This window comes from Empidonax traillii, unplaced genomic scaffold (genome assembly GCF_003031625.1).
Source record: "Empidonax traillii isolate 1590-97213 ecotype Southwest subspecies unplaced genomic scaffold, ASM303162v1 scaffold198:size1128796, whole genome shotgun sequence".
Classification (NCBI taxonomy): Eukaryota; Metazoa; Chordata; class Aves; order Passeriformes; family Tyrannidae; genus Empidonax; species Empidonax traillii.
The window spans coordinates 490,392-508,873 of record NW_020955391.1 but is presented as its reverse complement, the minus strand read 5'-3'; the positions used below and the strand labels follow the sequence as shown (position 1 = coordinate 508,873).

Genomic DNA, 18,482 nt, shown 5'->3' with positions numbered 1-18,482 from the left:
AATTCAGGAATGTCAGGATATCCGGAACCTTTTCCAAATTATAGACTTGTATATAAATATGCTTCTCTTTCTTTACTTGTTCCTGATTTATCCAGGCAAACCAATTTTGTCTTCTCATATCCTTTTCACCTTTCTTAGGTTAAACACTGGGTTATTTTTGATGTTTTAGGTCTATATGAAATGTGATCTCTAATGGATAATATTGAAAGCAGAAGTTCTCACCTAAAAATCCCATTGCAGTGAGGATGCTGAAGAAAGGTTCTGCTACTTCTTTTGAGTCCTCTCAGACTATTTTATATCTAATATTTATACTACTTGAAGAAAATTAGACATTTGTCACAGAAAAGTGCAAAAAGACAATATAGATAAACTTGATGGATTCTTGGGAATGAGCATACTTATCACATGATTGCAGAAACTGCAAGTTTAAGCTGAATGCAGCATCTTTCAAAGGGAATTGAATTTCATACTGTCAGTAGTGTAACATAACTGATTACTTGGTACTTAATAACAACTTTAACTTAGAGGTAATAATTTTACATTTAGACTCCCATTAAAAAGATAAACACCTTTAAACTGACCACTCAGCTCACTTAACCATGATGTCTGTTTAGTATGAAAACTTTATGCATTTTTTTCCTCTTTCTTTTGGGTTTCTGAGGCCCTGTTTGGTACTAAACCTTAACAACTTGTTTGCCTGAGACCTTAGGGCCACACAGAAGTCTCTGATGAAATTCAGGAACATTCAAAGCTCCCTATATAGCTAAAATTGCATCAGATGACCTGTGAGAAACAGATACCACTGCAAATTCAAGTTAATGTTAAGATTCCTGTCAGCATAGGCAATCATTTCAGCCCTTTCTTGCAAAGCAACCAAATAAAGTATTACTCAAACATCTGTCAGCAGAGACTTGAGGGTCTAACCCTCAGCTAAGCTAGAAACCTATAATGAAGGACAGCTGGTCCAAACTGCTTCTGCTTAGACAAGGCTTCGGCACTGCTTTAATATATTGGGAAGTCACATTTGTGACATTTGTGATATAATTTTCTAGAAACAATCCACCCAACCTAATTTATGCAGTCTGTGTAACTCCTCTTCATTAGACTTTGTTATTTATCTTCATATTATAAAAATTATCTGCATTCAAATGTATTGTCTTTGTTTAAAACTGCCCAAATTTGCTGTGCAAGTTTTCACTTATAAAGAAATTAAATTTTTAATAATTCAGAGATAAGCAGAAGCCTTCTGATCTCTTTTCATATCCCTGTCCTGTACCAAGCTGTGAAAACCCAATTTCTTCTTTTACTAAAATGGTAAATATTCTACTATTTATCCATAATATTCCCTTATCAGAGGGATGGGCTTGATTCCCTTAGATTCTTCTTCTTTTTAGGTATTCCGATGCTTCCAGAAGTTTTTCAGAGCTCAGGTTCTTCTGAAAGCTGAGAGCTAAGAAAAACCAAGATTTCGCATTGCATCCTCAGATGGGTCAAAGAGGGAAGGTGAAGGGCTGTTTTTAAGAAAACGGTGGATAATCATTGCCACTTCAATAGAGAGTTTAGCTGCTGCTGCTGACTAGATTTAATTTACTAGATAGTTCATTTACTTGGAAAAAGTGTAAAAAAGGCCAATAGCCATTGTATTTAGTGCCAGGCATCATATAATTACTACCGTTCTACTAGTAATAACCTGAAACTTAGAGTTGTCTGAATCCATGGCAAGCAGGATCTTTATCTCCTCATTTTTTTTCTTCTGTTGAATGGTGCTCTTGTTAAAAAGCTTTGGAATAAGTACCTAATTGTCAAAACTACTGCTGAACCTGCAGGCTTTTTGTGCCACTGTTCATTTTGCTATTCAAACTTGAATTTTCTGTATTTCTTACATTGCAAAAAACCTGTGTTTTCTCTTGTAGCCTTTCTGTATTGATCCCTGATGCTTTCTTTCAAGCACTCTCTAGAAACTGTTGATGACAATTTAAATTGCCAATTGCTTAAGGAGTTAATATCTCTTGTGGTATCACAGGGAAGGATATTTTTTGAAAAGTGAATATATACAACCAGAGTCCTTAATTTCTCAACTTTGTAGATAGAAATCCTGATGAAACTAGAATTAAGGTTAGCTGTGTTAGACAAAACTGTCACTTTTCTCAAGAAAGTGTAGAAAGATTTTGTAGATGAAAAGACATTAGTTGGAGTGAAAAGTTTGTATAAAGCTGAGCAATTACTGACTATTTGAAGGATCTTTTTTTAATACACTCTAAGATGTTTCTTCTTCAGTAATACACTCTAAGATGTTTGAACGGAAGACTATAGAAGGGCTATGTTCTTGGTTCTGAGGAAAAAGTGACCCTAAGAATTGTTGACTGACTGCATGTAGATAAATGATTTTTTTTTTCAATGTCTCTAACCCTACATTCATTTTTTCATATCTCCAGGTATAGTTTTAGGTTACCTTGATCCGTCTTAGCATGTGTGAATGTGACTTCCTGTAGAAATCTGAGGTACTCTGTAAGATATAGCTGATTTTGAGGTGAATGTTTTTCATGTTGTTTTGGTTTTTTGTGAGTTTGTTTGTTTGTGTTTTTTTTTAAACAGACTCTAAAAGTTTTTGTAAAACTTCTATGGATTTTATACAGACTTTTGGATTTACTGTATTTTAAATTAGAGTTTTTGTATGGCATTAGTGCTTGAAAGCTATATGATATTTAAACTACTTTTGTATTGTACTTCTGTGTGCTAAGGGGCTTTGCAATGTTCTGATGTTGATGAAAGAGCTTGAACAAGGACTTACTTTAACAGTGACCTCTTCTTATATTGAGTTGTTCAAAACTTGATAGCATTTACTGACTTGCTTCCTAATGACATAAGAACTAGTCTCCCTTATACTCAGAAAAGAAAATAGTTCAACTCTGTCATGTGTCTGGCAAACTTTTTTGGAGTGGTTGTTCCTGTAGGTGGTGAATTCATATCTTTGCTGATGCAAAATAACCAACTTAAGTAACATATAAGTTTTGTCATCTTCCTCAGACGTGTTAATAAAAATGTATTTTAAACAATAGAAAAATATGTCAATTTTCAACATAAAACACTTTTCTCACTGAAAATTTTTTAATTCTGCTAATTGCTGAGGAGTGTGTAAATCCATTTCTAAATATAGAACTGACTGAAGACCCAAAATTGGTTACAATAAACATCTTAATGTAATTATTTTACCTATTCTACTGTATGATTTATAAACACCCTCCCACCACCACCACCATTCCCCCTTCTCATATCATACCATGTCCTTGTAAAGTCCCTCTCCAGACCTGTTTCAGGCTCCCTTAGGTATTGGAAGGCTGCTATAAGATCTCCTTGGAGGCATTTCTTCTCCAGGCTCAACAAGCCAACTCTCACTAGCTTCTCTCTATAGGAGAGGTACTCCAGCCCTGTGGTCAGTCTTGTGGCCTCTCCTGGACTTGCTGCAGCAGGTCCACATCTTTTTACACTGGGATCTCAGAGCAGAACTCAGTGTGGGAAGTCACAAGAGTGGAATAGAGGGGCAGAATCACCTCCCTCGATCTGCTGGCCAGGCTGCTTTTGATGAAGCCCAGGGCATGCTTGCTTTCAGGGCTGGCAGTGCACATTGCTGGCTAATGTTGAGCTTCTTGTAAACCAGAGAAAGCCATCTGTGGTCACAGAATCACAGAATATGCCAAGTTGGAAGGGACCTACAAGGATCCCTCTTAGCCAACTTAGTCCAGCTCTTAGCCCTGCACAGGACCATACCCAAGAGTCATACCATGGACTTGAGAGTATTGTTCAAACACTTCTTGAACTCTGTCAGGCTTAGTGCTGTGACCACTTCCCTGGGGAGCCTGTTCCAGTACCCAGTGACCCTCCAGGTGAAGAACATTTTTTCTAATATCCAACCTAAACCTCTCCTGACACAACTTCAGGCCTTTCCCTTGGGTTCTGTCACTGGTCACCACAGAGAGGAGATCAGTGCCTGCCCCTCCTCTTCCCCTTATGAGGAAGTTGTAGACTGCGATGAGGTCTCCCCTCAGTCTCCTCCAGACTTAACAGTAAAAAGTGACCTCAGCCACTCCTCATATGGCTTCCCCTCCAGGCCCTTCACCATCTTCACTGCTCTCCTTTGGATGCTCTCTAGTAGCTTAATGTCTTTCCTATTGTGGTGCCCAAAACTGCACACGATATTCAAGGTGAGGGCACACCAGTGCAGAGCAGAGCGGGGCAATCCCATTCCTCGACCGACTGGTGATGCTTTGCCTGATGTCCCCCAGGACACGGTTGGCAAGGAAGGCCTTGGCTGGTGCAAACAGCTTATGGGCATTAGTCAGGCAGTCTAATCCAGTACTGTTTCTATAGAACATTTAAGTTAATTTTCCTTCTAATTAAGTAAACCTGAAGTATATCAGTGAACCTTTACCTTCCTGGAATTAAAACATACAACATAATGTGAGTTGACTGAATTACTTCCTAATTGAAGCAATCAGTCAAAATAATGAGGGAGGATTTTCTAGTTAGTGGTGGTGGTTGGGGGATAGAAGAGACATTCAGAAACTCATTGAAAGTAGAAATATGATTAGGGGTACAGACTCAGGAGGATTAGTGTTAGGGTTGGCAGTGAAGAAGTAGTGCACTCTTTACTCACTGAAAAGATCATTGTTTATGTGTGTTGTGCTGAGCTGTTTTATACTCTTACTAAGCAAGTTTTTCTGGTATATGGCAACCATAGAATTACTATTGACTTAAACTAGAAGAAAAACTGCAAGTTCTAATTTAAATTGAATTGTCACTTCAGGGTGGAATTTTTACTAGCTTGCTGTAGTTCCTACAAGTATGCGATCTGGATGGTGTTCAACACTCATTAATCACTTTTGCATACCCCTTTACAGCTGGATTTTCAAATCTGGTTTTAAAGATCATTTAACATGCCTTCCAGAAAGTACATATGTCAGTAAGTTTTGGTTTGTTTTACATACTCATTCTTCTGGTAGTTTAACTTAGTTCAAATCTATACTGCATTCAAACTTTATTCAGAGTTGGTCAAGACTAGTTTCATTTCAGATTATGGAAAGTAATTCAGGAACACCTGGAGCTGAGATTTATATCCTTACCTAAATTTTGAAAGCACTGTGTTTTTATAGCTCTTCAGAGGAAAGACAGGAACTGCATTAATACTTGTTAGAGCAACAGTTAATGCAATGCTGACTAGAACTTAAACCCCTCAAATATTAATATTAAAATGTCAAAAAATAAAGGGAGGGGGAATAAGTTTAAGTATTTGTTCTTTAATGAAGGAAATTACTTTTTCTCCTTTAAGAAAAAAACAGTCAAGTTTTAAAGCATTTGAGAGATATTATAGTAATGTGAACAAGGTTTGCTTCTTTATTTTCTGCTGATCTGGTATTGAAAGTAAAGACCTCAAGTCCTCCTGGAAGTTATTTCACTAGAATAAGTATGTGCAGATTTTAAATCCTCACAGGTTATGTACACCAGTCATGGACTTGGAAACTGGTTTATTTCTCAGTTGAAATATCTCATAGAAAGTTACCTTGTACTTAGCTTTTTCTTGTGGCAGATTCAGACTCAGTATGTTAGAAATCTAGGTTTCAAGTTGCAAGGATTTGAAAACATCTAACTTCGAGTGGTTTTGTATAGTAATGTTATGTAATTTAGAAAATTTGTGTCTGCATAAATTTGTACTCAAATTTAAATCCTCCTCCAGAGATGGTGAAAATTACAGTGTGTGTGGCCTCAGATCCCATAATCTACATGATGTAATTCCCTTGCTTAAGGTAGATAGTAGAAGACCACTAATTATAGAAATTCTAGGAGGTTTCAGCACTCCAGGCTGCTTTTCCAAATTGTAAAATAGTGAAATGATTCCATCTTTTGCTTTCTTTAGAAAAGTTCAGTCAGCTGGAATTGTTGTTCGTCACTGACAGCACTCCATTCAGTATCATTTCACTGGAGTTAGGGTGATAAATCATACTCTGCAATTTCTCTGAAGAGTATAAAACCATTCCAGCACTACATCTGTTAAGAATATAGTGCTAGTCTTTCCATGCAGCAGAATGTTGAAGATTTAATCATAAGGTCACCGTTTAGAGGTGTCCATTCATGTGTTTGGATATTTTGACTAAGAAAAATTGATCACTTCATGAATGAGAAACAAATATGTCTTGGGATAATCTCTTCTATTCAAGCTCTTTTCTCTATAAAATGGGATTTTGAGATATACATGTTTAAAATACCTTCAGGAACTTGAAAGCATCAAGTGTTTCCAGTATTTCTGCAGCTGTGTGAAATGTTTTGCATGTAAAAGTGAAGGTGATCAATTACGATTACACAAAAGGGGCAAGCAGATTCTATTAAGACTGTCAGCAGAATTAGGTTTTGTAACTTTCTTGAGAAGGGTAAAACTTCTTCTGTAAAAGCTTCACAAAACAAATGAAAGTTACATATTTGATTTTTTCATTTATTTTTTTTCTGTGGCACTATGATGCATTATTTTTGTCTGCCTCCCTAAATATGTTCTGGAGAAAACCAAATTTTTTCAAGTATTAGAGTGAACTACTGAAAGTTGACAAATCTGTCTCTAAACAGACTATACTATCTTCTTTTCTACTGCCTAAATCCCCATTACTCATTTATGCATTGTCTTGGCTCCTCTCCCTGTATCCTTTTCTGCCCTTAGCCTAATTTGTGCTATGAATAGGTCTTACTCCTTTGCTGCCAATGTGGCTCTACTTGGCATGCTTTGATTTGGGTTAGACCCACTCTGGCCATGTAGGCTGAATATTACTATTATTCTATTATTCTATATATTATTATTTATTTATATAAATACATATATTAATGTTATGACTATAAACTATCTATCGGTAGTTTGAGTGTTTTAGTTTCCCAAACTCAGCAATTAGCAAGCTGTTGTTTTTGTTAAATATGACGAATTTAATGTTACAGAAATATCTGTAAATATGCCAAATATGTGACAGAAATGAAAACAAATCTAATTTCTTTTGTGAGGCTAGCATGCTCACATGTCAGTGGGAAATTAGTTTGATAGTATACCTCATCATCTCATCATGGTTTGTACTTTTAATTTCACATTGTGACTGTAGTTTGGACAAAATGACGAGCATTGACATCATTTGCAGCATTGTAGACTGTTGGAAAATGGTATCAGAGAGAAATATTTTCTACTATTTCTTAGAATTCTATGCTTATAGATGCCTTGCTCTTCTTGACATGTGTGTTTATTATTCCTATATTTTTCAAGAACTGAAATGTTTTTGCTGATTAAATCCTCATGTGTTCTCTTCCATGTGATGATTATTTTTAAGAAAACATGCATCTACATTTTTTTAGTAACATTAGCTGTGGTTTATCTGATATATTGTATCTGAATATGGACAAATATGTTGCTTTATAAATTAAAGTAACAGGAGTGTTCAAAGGAGTTATTAAACTAAGTTTGAAAAAAGTTGGCATCAACTTACATTAGGAAGGCTAAGCACAAAACTCTTTCAAAAGCCACCAGAACTCAAAAGAAACATAAAAGTTAAAATTCATATAGTCTAGAGCTCCACAAACTTGAACATCTCTTTGTGTCCAGTTCTAAACAGTACTGAGAAGCATTTCAAATAGTCAGCATCCAAACCCAACCAGCTCATTTACACATATTTCCTTGAGACTTGGTCTGATAGATGTCCTTGGAGTCCACTTACTGCGCTGATCTGCTTGTAAAATTGGTGGCAGGATTGGATGAGCGGAAGGCTGTGGATGTACTCCACCTGGACTTGAGCAAAGTCTGTTTCCCGTGATATTCACCTGGAAAAGCTGTCAGCCCACAGCTTGGACAGGTGCACTCATCACTGGGTTAAAAATTGGATGGATGGCTGGGCCCAGAGAGTGGTGGTGAATGGGACTAAATCCAGCTGTGGGATGATCACTAGTGATGTTCCCCAGGGCTCAGTACTGGGCCCAATCCTGCTTAATATCTATCAGTGATCTGGATGAAGGGATCAAGGGATCAAACTCAGGAAGTTTGCAGATGACACTAGAGGGTGGAAGTGTTGATCTTCTGGAGGGTATGAAGACTCTGCAGAAGGATCTGGGCAGGCTGGATCAGTGGGCCAAGGCCATTGTCTGTCTGAGGTTCAACAAGGCCAAGTGCTGAGTCCTGCCCTTGGGTCACAACAACCCCTGCAGTGATACAGGCTGCGGGAAGAGTAGCTGGAAGGCAGCCTGGCGGAAAAGGACCCAAGAGTGCTAGTTGACAGTGGCTGAACATGAGCCAGCAGTGCCCAGGTGGCCAAGAAGGTCAATGGCATCCTGGCCTGTGTCAGCAACAGTGTGGCCAGCAGGTCTAGTAAAGTGATTGTCCCCCTGTACTCGACACGGATGATACTGCACCTTGCGTTCTGTGTTTTGGGTCCTGTCCAGAGAAGGGCAGCAAAGCTGGTGAAGGGTCTAGAGAGTAAGTCATAGGGGGAGTATCTGAGGAAGCTGGAGTTGTTTCACCTGGAGAAAAGGAGCCTCAGGGGAGACTTTATTGCTCTCTACAACTACCTGAAAGGAGATTGTAGCAAGGAGTGGGTTGGCCTCTTCTCCCAGACAACTAACAGAGGATGAAAGGAAATGGCCTCAAGTTGCACTAGGGCAGGTTCAGCTTGGACATGAGAAGGAATTTCTTCATGGAAAGGGTTGTTAAACACTGGAATGGACTGCTCAGAGAGGTGGGGGAGTCACCATCCCTGAAAGGGTCCAAGAAATGATTGGATGTGGTACTTAGTTTAAGGACTAATTGACAAAGTGGTGATTGGTCATTGTTTGGACTCAATGATCTTTTCCAGTCTAAATGATTCTGTGATTCTGTGACTTGCCTTTTGTGTTATGGCTTAGCAGTAGGAATGCAAATATGTGACTCCCTTTCAGGGGCTGTTTTAACCACCAATCTGTAGTTCACATAAGAAGTGGGTTTTTTGGTTGGTTCCCCCCCCTCTCCCCCCGCCCTTCACAACTTTATGCTTCTTATTGCATCATATATACAGTTACAAGGTAAGTAGTCCTGGCAAACCAAAAGGAATATAAACTGCCTCTCTGTGAGCTCCCTGATGCCTAGACCAGAATTTCATGGATTTTTTGTCATTATGGTCCAGACAATTTCCTCTGGATTACTTTATAAACATCATCACCATGGGTGTTTTAAAAGGGAAGTGTCTTCCTTCCAGTAACATGTAGGTACTTGTAATTTGGAGGGTGTTTTCATCTGTAATCAAAAAAAAATCAAAAATAGAGATATTTTACTGTAGTTAGAACATCTGAACTGCAAAGAAGATTTTTCGTTTTGGTTGTTTTTTTTTTTTTTTTTTTTTTGGTGTTTGGTTTTTTTGTTTGTTTGTGTTTTTTGTTTGTTTGTTTTTTTGGGTTTGTTTCTTTTTTAGTCAGTTTTATGTAATTAGCTTATACCAGGGAGCAGCTTAAAGGAGGGAAGGAATAGCTGGGGTCAGGGAGGAAATGCATGGGAGCATCTTAAACTGGCTTTACTGTCTGAAGACAAGACAATGTATCATGTAACTGCACTTTAATACAGATTTTTGGTTTCCTTTGTATTCCTTTAAGGGAGGAGCTGGTCAAGTGCGTAAGTGGTTCTGCAGCACCTCTAAACTTTTTAGATGTGCAATTACAATCTATTGAACGGTGAAGTCCTTCAAAGTAGTCTCAGCAGTACAAAGCAAATTATTTGTCATAATTTATTTTAACACTTTTCCATATAGTCCCAAACATATAGCTGCCTATTGTCCTACCCAGCAATTAAGGTATTAAAGTAAGGTTATATATTAAAAAAACACCCACCAAAACCCTATTTACATATGAATCATAAGATATTAAGTACTTTGGAGACAAGTCTGTGGGTTACTTTTTTCTTTTTTTCCTTTTCCCTCCAAGAACAGCTTGAAAACAAAAGCATAAGTTCATCACCCTTGGCCAAAGAGTTCATATTCAGAAAGGCATTTTGCGGGGAATTAACACTTCTCCCTGCCACTATGCACTTGGATCTCAAGTGCATACCACGTGCTTTTCTAACTTGGGACCTCTGTCAGCACATAAATACAGAGGAAAACAGGTAAGATTATAAAGTGAGTTTTAAATAATTGCTTAAAGTAGAAGGGTGGAAAGATGGGAGAAAGCTACTTAAGGAAGATCATTGTATGATAGATACTTGCAGGTGGTATGTGTCTGTATTTGCTGTTATCCTTCTTGAGCAGTCCTTGCCAATAGAGATTATATGCATCAAATTTCATTCCCCTGATTTCATTTAAAATTAAACTATTTTATTAATTTTGTCTACATTCAAATGGCATAAACTCAGTTAAAATGTGGATGCCTTTCTTTGCAAAGAGCACACTTTGTTCTTCTACTTTTCTCTGAACTATTTAATGTATTCTTTTAATGTCTTATTTTCTTTTTAATTGTCTTTTGAATATGTGCTCACCTGCTTCAATAGATCCAAAGCTAGTGATAAAAACACTCCTAAATATATAACAGATGCAGAGGTGAATATAAGTGGAAACAGTTAAATAAGGGAAGCAGACCCAGAGCTGTCATCAAGCTCTTCACAGTCACTAGATTTTTTTTCACTTGCTCATGCAGTACTTGCTCAAGACCTGTTGGCAGTGACTATATATTTCATCCCTCACCATTTTTTCCCCCCTCTACCTCACAGACTTTTTCTAAGAGTTTGTGACTGTATTAGATTCATCCTTAAATCCTGCTAAATGTGCTAAACAATGTAAAGTGGTTGCCATTAAAAAGGCAGATTTATGTGCTGCCAGCGTTTTAACTCAAGCCTCCTTCTATAGTTTGTCCTTGGAGATTCTGTGGAATCCTCCAACTTGAGAGAAACTGGTGTGCAGTGGTGCATATCAGCTTGGTGAGAGACCACTGAAGGTCTGAGTTTGTTGGTTTGGTTTTCTATACAAACAAAATGAATTTTGTGAAGAAGTGGCAAACATTTTATGCAGTGTTTTGAGTCCGTGGCATGGTAATCCCAGACATACCATGATCCTATGTGTAAACTTGAGAGCAAAAGTAATGGCATTTATCTTTTTCCAAAACTGTTTTTGAACGCAATTGATGCTTGCTGTTCTCTTGTTCCACATGTGAGAGGTGAGTTTACAGAGATTTTTCTAGATGTATGAAGAAAATTCTGGGCAAGATGGGTTTATCAAGATGCAGAGAAGTTTTGATTTGGTTACAAAAAGAAGTATTCCAGAAATCATAATTTCATGTGCATTCCTTTTCTTCCAAGAGTGCTCTCAGATTTCTTTAAATACATCAGACTTCGTTGCCTTATGTGCTTTGTGGATACAAGAAGGAAAAGTAGAGGCTTTCAAAACAAGCTCAGAATCTAACAAGTGATGTGAAATAACAAAGTCAGTTGCATTCTTCATTGTGAATTCCATTTGTTTGTTGCAATAGTGGAATTGGACAGTAAACCTATGGAGGGAGGACCTTCTTGGTGGCACAGCAGCATGATTCTATTAAGTTAGAACACTTATAAGGGATTTGTCAGTTCTGTTTCACTTAAGTTCTGCTACATGTCCTGCGGTGCTTGGCAGTACAATGCTGGAGAGTGAAATAAGCTATAAATACATATACCTTTTTAGGGGCTTTTTCAAGGACATGTGATATGAATGCCTCTGTTGGCAGTGTAGAGAGCATATACCCAGTTCCCTACCAGAGGGTATGGACAGAAAAACAGTTTTGGTCTTCTTCGCTTTCTCTGTCCTCTTTTCTCTATCCCACGTGAAGTGAAATGCAATACTCCATCAAACAGTCAAAGCATATTTTTCCCCAGCTGAATTAAACAATAGCATTTCTGCAATTGATGGTGCATATTCAAAGGTGTTTTGTAGTTTGTGATGTTTATTGAATTGATCTGTGTTCAGTATGACTTTAATTTTCTTCCCAGAATTGAGCTACTGGGTCCTCTGCTTTTTATTCAACAGACCTCTTGAAAACATACTTTTTTTTTTTTTTTTTTTTTGCGGTCTAATGGTCACTTGCCTGTACAGAGACAGAGCAGGACAGTAGTGAAAGTCAGTTTGTTGGTTCATATTGTGCACTTCCTTTCCCCCTGCTCAGTATAAGCCTGTAAATATAAAGTTCTCGGAGCTCTGCAGTAGAGAGACCAGTTTCTCTGTTTGTGCACAGGTGCCGTGTATCGGGCATATAGACAAATTATAAGTAGAACTTTATTCTCCTTTGTTTGCAACCTCATTAATTCTATATGGTTCAGAGTTTTAAGTGTGCATAGAAATAACTATTCACTAAAACACATTGATCCAAGCACTGACCTCAGTTACATCACTGTGAATCTAGATGGCAACTGTTATTTGTTTTTATGCCAGTGCTATTAAAATAAAGGGAGTGATTTATTAGGGATGAACAGTATTTTTATGGCCATGTCAGTCTTGCATAAGTTTATAAGATTTATAAGTATCAATACTCACAAGTTTAACACTTTTATTATGTGTAAAGAAGTCTGGGGCAGGTCATTCCTTACACAATAAGTGAATGGTATTTAAGAGTATATCAAAGTCCCGTTATTTGAGGAAATGGCTTGTTGGATTTTCTTTAAAGCCTCCAAGCTCCTACACAGCCCTTAATTCAACTAATCTATTATTTTTTATGCAATATTTGTGTCTGATATGTATCACTATTGCATGAGAATATCCTTGTCTCAAAGGAAGTGCATTAACAAGACAGGGGGCATGTTTGCAATTTCTCTCGGGGATACAGACTTGTAATTGTTTGGTGTGATACATTTTCTGGTCACCTGAAGAAATTATAACAAGAAGGGAGGGAGACAGAAGGAAAACTTTTTCCAGGGGTAAATGCTGCTGCTTGATCTATTCTTGTCTTTTCATTCATAATTTTCTGTTGTTTCAAGCTGTACTGAAAAGGAGAGAGATAAATAAAGAAATTTTCATGCATAGAAAGAAAAAAGAATAATATATATGAAGAAAAACACTTCAGTCTATAAAAACTTGTGTCTTGGTTAGACAGTTTAAATATTTAATAAGCATAAAATATGCTTTTGATCCTATGTCTTTTGAATAATGTCTAAATAAATTAACGTTGTGGGATATACGTAATTACTCTATTAATTAATGGTGTGAACATTATAAACGTTGTCTAAAGCCTGATACTGCACCACTGAAGTCTGTGGTAATATTGTCTCGTGCACCAATCACTTTGAATAAACCATACAATTTCTCTTTAAAAGATCACCACACTCATGTCATATTTAGGAGAATTTGAAGGCTCAAACTATATTTGGGAATCTCAGCAGAACAAAATTGTAACTTTTAGGAGGAATGCTTAAAAAGTAAATCCTTCAAAGAAGGTTATTGGTTTCTGCATCCTGAAAAACTGTTCAACATCCAGGAGTATAGCACTGAAGGTATTGTGTGTGCTGCTAATATAAGCAACATGTAGAAAGTAGGAATTTAGCTGAGGTACACGTATGAATAAATGCAAAATCAAAGCCCTAAAGCAACCCAGAATTACTTAGCTCTCTTGATGTCCACAGCTTTTCAAAAGAGACACTACTTTTACTTACCTGAAAGTGGTTAGTCTTACCTTGACACGCATATATAAAACTTTTATGAGTTTCCAAGAATCTGTGAGAAATTATGCAAGTATACTGAGGAGAAAAGGGACACAAAATCCCTTAAAGGTGGATGTTTGAATAATACAGAGAAATCAAATCCTTATTGAACAGAGCATGGAGCCATGGTCCTTTCAGACATGCTGAGTTGAGGGCCCTAAAATATTAAAGTGATTTCTGATGTCCAGCTCTAAGGCAATAAAAATAGATCTTCATATTTTTATGTATGAATACTGGGCTTATATGATAATAATGGCTATCAGGAGGATGTTGCACATTTGCAGACCTGCCATTTTCGGTGCTGATATGCTACCCATATGTTTCCTTCTGCAGTTTTGAGACCACTGAGGTTGTATAACAGCAGCTCTTGTCATCCAGCCTTTCAGTAATCTCCTTCAGCTGAATACAAACATGGCAGTCAGGACTTGTCTTGAAGGATTGCTTTGAAATCAGGTGTCACAGTTTGCTCTTTGTGGCATGGCAACTTAATTCCATTCTGTTCTGAATTAAAGGAAAGCATTAAGTGTCTTGAAGTAGTTTTAAAAGTAGGAGGAAAAATGACCTTTCATAACAGATGGCATTGTGCTTGATTCCTGGCTCAAATATCTTTGGAAGAAGGGCAATGTAGTAACCTGGACAGAGATACTCGTTTTGAAAATTAATTTTTTTAGAGTAGATTTCTTCCATGACAAACCTGCCTTGTTATTATCTCTGCACGAATGAATAAGGAATTAAAAAAAAAAATTAAAGGTAGCATGAGGGTTGAGAAGCATTCTTTGAATTGGAAGTGATTTTGTCAAAATCTTGAAGGGTGACATTTGTTTTGACTTATAGCTTGCAGTTTTTTATTATTAATTTTAAGGACACTTAGTTTTCAGCTTACATTCATTACATAATATCAACTTTCCATTTTATACAGCCTGACAAAAAATATTAGAAAATATATCTAGGAACATGAAATTTTGCACCTGCTTTTTAACATCAGACAAACTTTTGTAAGCAACCACCGAGGAGTGCAGTCCCTGAATTTGTTATTCTCTAAAGCCAAGCAAGCTACTTGATAGACTTGAGAGAGTCTTGCAGAGCAGAGCCCTAAGAGATGCCCTACAAAGTATTAATTATTTAGGGCCTAAACCTATTTTCTCCATAAATTCCAATTCAGACAGTTATTCTGAGAACTGTGTTAACTGAGTTAGTAGAAAGTATTATTGCAACAACAGTTAACCTATCATCTCAAAATATTTCTTTGGTTGGTTCTAATTCTCTACTGTTGAGCAGACATAGAGTCCATGAGTCTAAGCTGAAGGTGGAAACCGTAGTTTCTGCTACTTATTACATCACCAGTAATTTGATATTTAAACACTGGAAAACTATTAAGAATACAGTCAGTATTAAGAATTGACAATGGAGTCAATTTTGGTGAATTTGGGCTGTAGCCCTAGGTTTTCAGGATACCAGTTTCCTTTTAGTTCCTGGGAGCCTCAAACCAAAACATCCAGGATATTTGGCATTAACGTGTGGAAAATCTATGGTTTGTGGGTTTTGTTTGTTTTCTGGCTGTTTCTTTGTTTACTTGTTTCGTTAGGCCTGTGAGGTACCTCTGATATGTGTAGATTTAAGTGTATGCCTATCCCCAAGGTTTGAAACATTCCAGTCATATGCTTCCTATCAAATATGTTAAGGAGCATGTTGTGAATTCTGACAGTCTTCAGATTTGTCTGAGCTAAATTCAAGGTGGAATTTCTTCGGGTTTAACTGAATTCTGGGAAAAAGTTCTATTTTTATTTGAGTTGTTTTCATTGCTGACACCTTTCACAGTAGCATTTTATGGTTCTAGTTTACTTTCAGCTCAGTTGGTGAGATACAACTGACATCTGGTCTGCTGTCAGGATATGCCAAGTGATTATTACCTTGCAGCATATTTACCATCAACACACTGAATTATTCCAAAACATTTCTGCATTTTCAACAACACTGGAAGAAATTAATGAATGGCCTTAAGTATGTAAAAGAGATTAATAACTTTCCAGAAAGTTAGACAGCCTCCCATTAGATATCTCTCAGTTGGTACTGAGAATTAATACAAAATACTTGGCAAGAATATTAATTCTGTGCATATATTTTGTATCTATATGTTTGTCTATCACTGCAGTAATACAGACACACATGTTCACAACATATTGAGCTCTACTAAAATAATCACATCTTATAAAGAATAGGAACTCAAAGAATAACTTGTCACAGGTACATACAGTTAAATGTAAACCTCTCTGTTAACATTCTAATTTCATTGAGAATTGGGTTAGTTCCCTTCTTAGTGCATGTTGGTTATCTGTCACCAAATTTCATGTGAGAGGAACTTTGTTTTTTGAGCGCTGTAATTCAGTCATTCCTCCCATGACAGATACCTGTTTTTCTAAAAACTAGAACTGTGACAAAAACATAAGCACATTATTTTATAATTTCATCCTTTATCTTTAGAACAGCCTTAAAATAGCATTTATTTTGTGATAACACAATGACAAAATATAAGCGACAACATATACTTATTTAATTTATATCACAGAAATAGGATTAGTTTGTGACAGCATTTTGCAAATGCCTGAAGTACTGCAGTCTAGTGGAAATTATTTGACAAAGACTTTTTTATGTACACTAGTAAAGTATGTTAGACATTGTTCAAGACAGTATATTTGGTCTTAGACCAAATGTAAACATACACATTTTTGTGTACATGTGTTTGAAAAGATTGAATGTTTCTATTAAGTAATTATTTTCATGCATGTTATCATTTAATGAAATTTAATAAACAGACGGTTTCAGAATTTCTCACACTTGCACCTAGATTTATCCTATCTTCATTTGAAACTTCCCCAGAATCTGGTTTACCTTCATTTGAAACTTCCCCAGAATCTGGTTTACCTTCACTTTCCTCTCTTTTTTTGTGCCAAATATCCCAGGCTCATAAGAGTATTAACCTAACTTGGGCAACAGTACCTCCCCCAAAATATCTCTGAGAAAATAACTTCACAGTCTTGAGATGCGGAAGAATATCAGACTTATTATTAATTGAATAGTATTTATTTTTTAAAAATAAACCTTTTAAATAGAAATTTCCTATAATTTTGTTATTGTTTCTCACAACTGGATCTGAATCAGGGAGAGATGAGGATTTCTGAATCTGGTAATTCATCATAACCAAGGAGGGTCTTATTTGTTGTTGCAAATTTCACTCAAGTAAAAAATGTTACATGTCTCCCACCCCACTTTGCCAAGTAATCTCTGCCCCATACCTGATGGACAAAGGTTGACTTGTTTGTGTTTTGAGGGCAAACAGGACTGAAACGGACTCTCTTTTTGCCATTCAGAATCTTAGAATTCAGTAGTCTTCCTGCTGGGGACAATAGAGTAAAACTGCTAAGAAAATGCTGTGTAATCTTCCTGAGCTCAAGAATGCCAAAGTGTTTTTTTTAGACCTGTTTGGAAATGTGATGTGCATAAAGATGTATTCATACGCATAGTGACCTGTGGAAGTGTGATAGAGACAGATAAGAAAGATTAACTTGAAGATGGAGTAGGTCCAGGTAAAAATGTGAAAGACTTGAGTACATGTTTTTTAAATACATCAAACTGACAGCCCATAAAAGAGGCATCAGAGCACATTTGCAAAACTCCAGACTTGTATCCCAACTGTAGTTTTGCTGCAGTTATTGTTCATACTGCGGAGTTTTGTACCCTGTGTTATGGTATTTTGCTTTTTTGAATTTTATGGGTGGTTCCTTCAAAATTATCTATCTTGATATAAAGCATTTAATGAAAATAGAAAAATTAGGCAAGTTCTTATCCTTTTTCTGAGTTTACCTTATATAACACTAATTGTAACTGATTAATGGCTGTTTACCAGCCCTGTGTGAAAAATAAATACCTTGTGGTTCTTACAGGCTACACTGGAAAGGAAGTGTGTTTTAACCTGGAAAGGATGATGAAGTGCTTCCTTCATATTCACAGAATCACTAGTCCCACTCTGGTCATGAATTCTGCTCCGTGACAGCTCCTCTGAGGGTGAGAAATGTATAGATTTTATTGGTGGCCTCACTGCAGGTAAGAAGATGTGTTCAAAAGGGAGACTGTACAAATCTGGTTCTGGAAAACAAGAATATTTCAATTGATCACTGAGATGTATTCAGTGTAATGTGATTTTTTCTCTCCAAGATGCTGGTTTTATCTGAGTTGTACTTTGAACTACAAGTTCAGTGCAGAATCTATCTCATCTTTTTTATATTATAAAGTAGGAAAATGAGTTGAAGTTAAATTAATACTATCCTATTTAAAAAAAAAATAAAAGTTTACGTGTCTGATAGCTAAGAGCAGCACACTAAAGAAAATGGAAATTTCCTTTTGAAATGGTGTTTGATCCAGCAAAATTCAATAAATGGAAAATGGATACTTTCCACAAGATGGCGGTGTAGGTGCATTTTTTTAACTTTTCTTTGCTAAAATAAATTGTTCTGCAAAATCCAAGAGAATGTTAGAGGTAACCTAGCAATTTATAGCTGCAAATTATTGCTATATGTTTTATTATTGTAATTAGTCAGATCCTGGATGACACAGAATTTCAGTAACTTTCATTACCACTGCGTTCTAGTATGATTTATTTAAAATACATATAACTAATTTTTTGCCCTTTGTTTTGTGGTTAGAAGTCATAAGCACTCTGAGCAATGAGGTGTCTGTTTAGATAATGCACCGTGAAAGAACACAAAAGATGATGAAAAACTTTTGCGTATTTTAGCCC

At 36.6% G+C, this 18,482-nt stretch overlaps 1 long non-coding RNA gene across 1 annotated transcript; it reads left to right on the top strand.

Moving 5' to 3' along the window:
- The first annotated feature begins 2,441 nt into the window (after nucleotides 1–2,441).
- LOC114059006 lies at nucleotides 2,442–17,726 on the top strand. The gene is made up of 3 exons (XR_003571564.1): nucleotides 2,442–2,501; nucleotides 9,966–10,138; nucleotides 17,629–17,726. It is a non-coding gene; the product is annotated as an uncharacterized LOC114059006 (long non-coding RNA).
- Nucleotides 17,727–18,482: the final 756 nt, after the last annotated feature.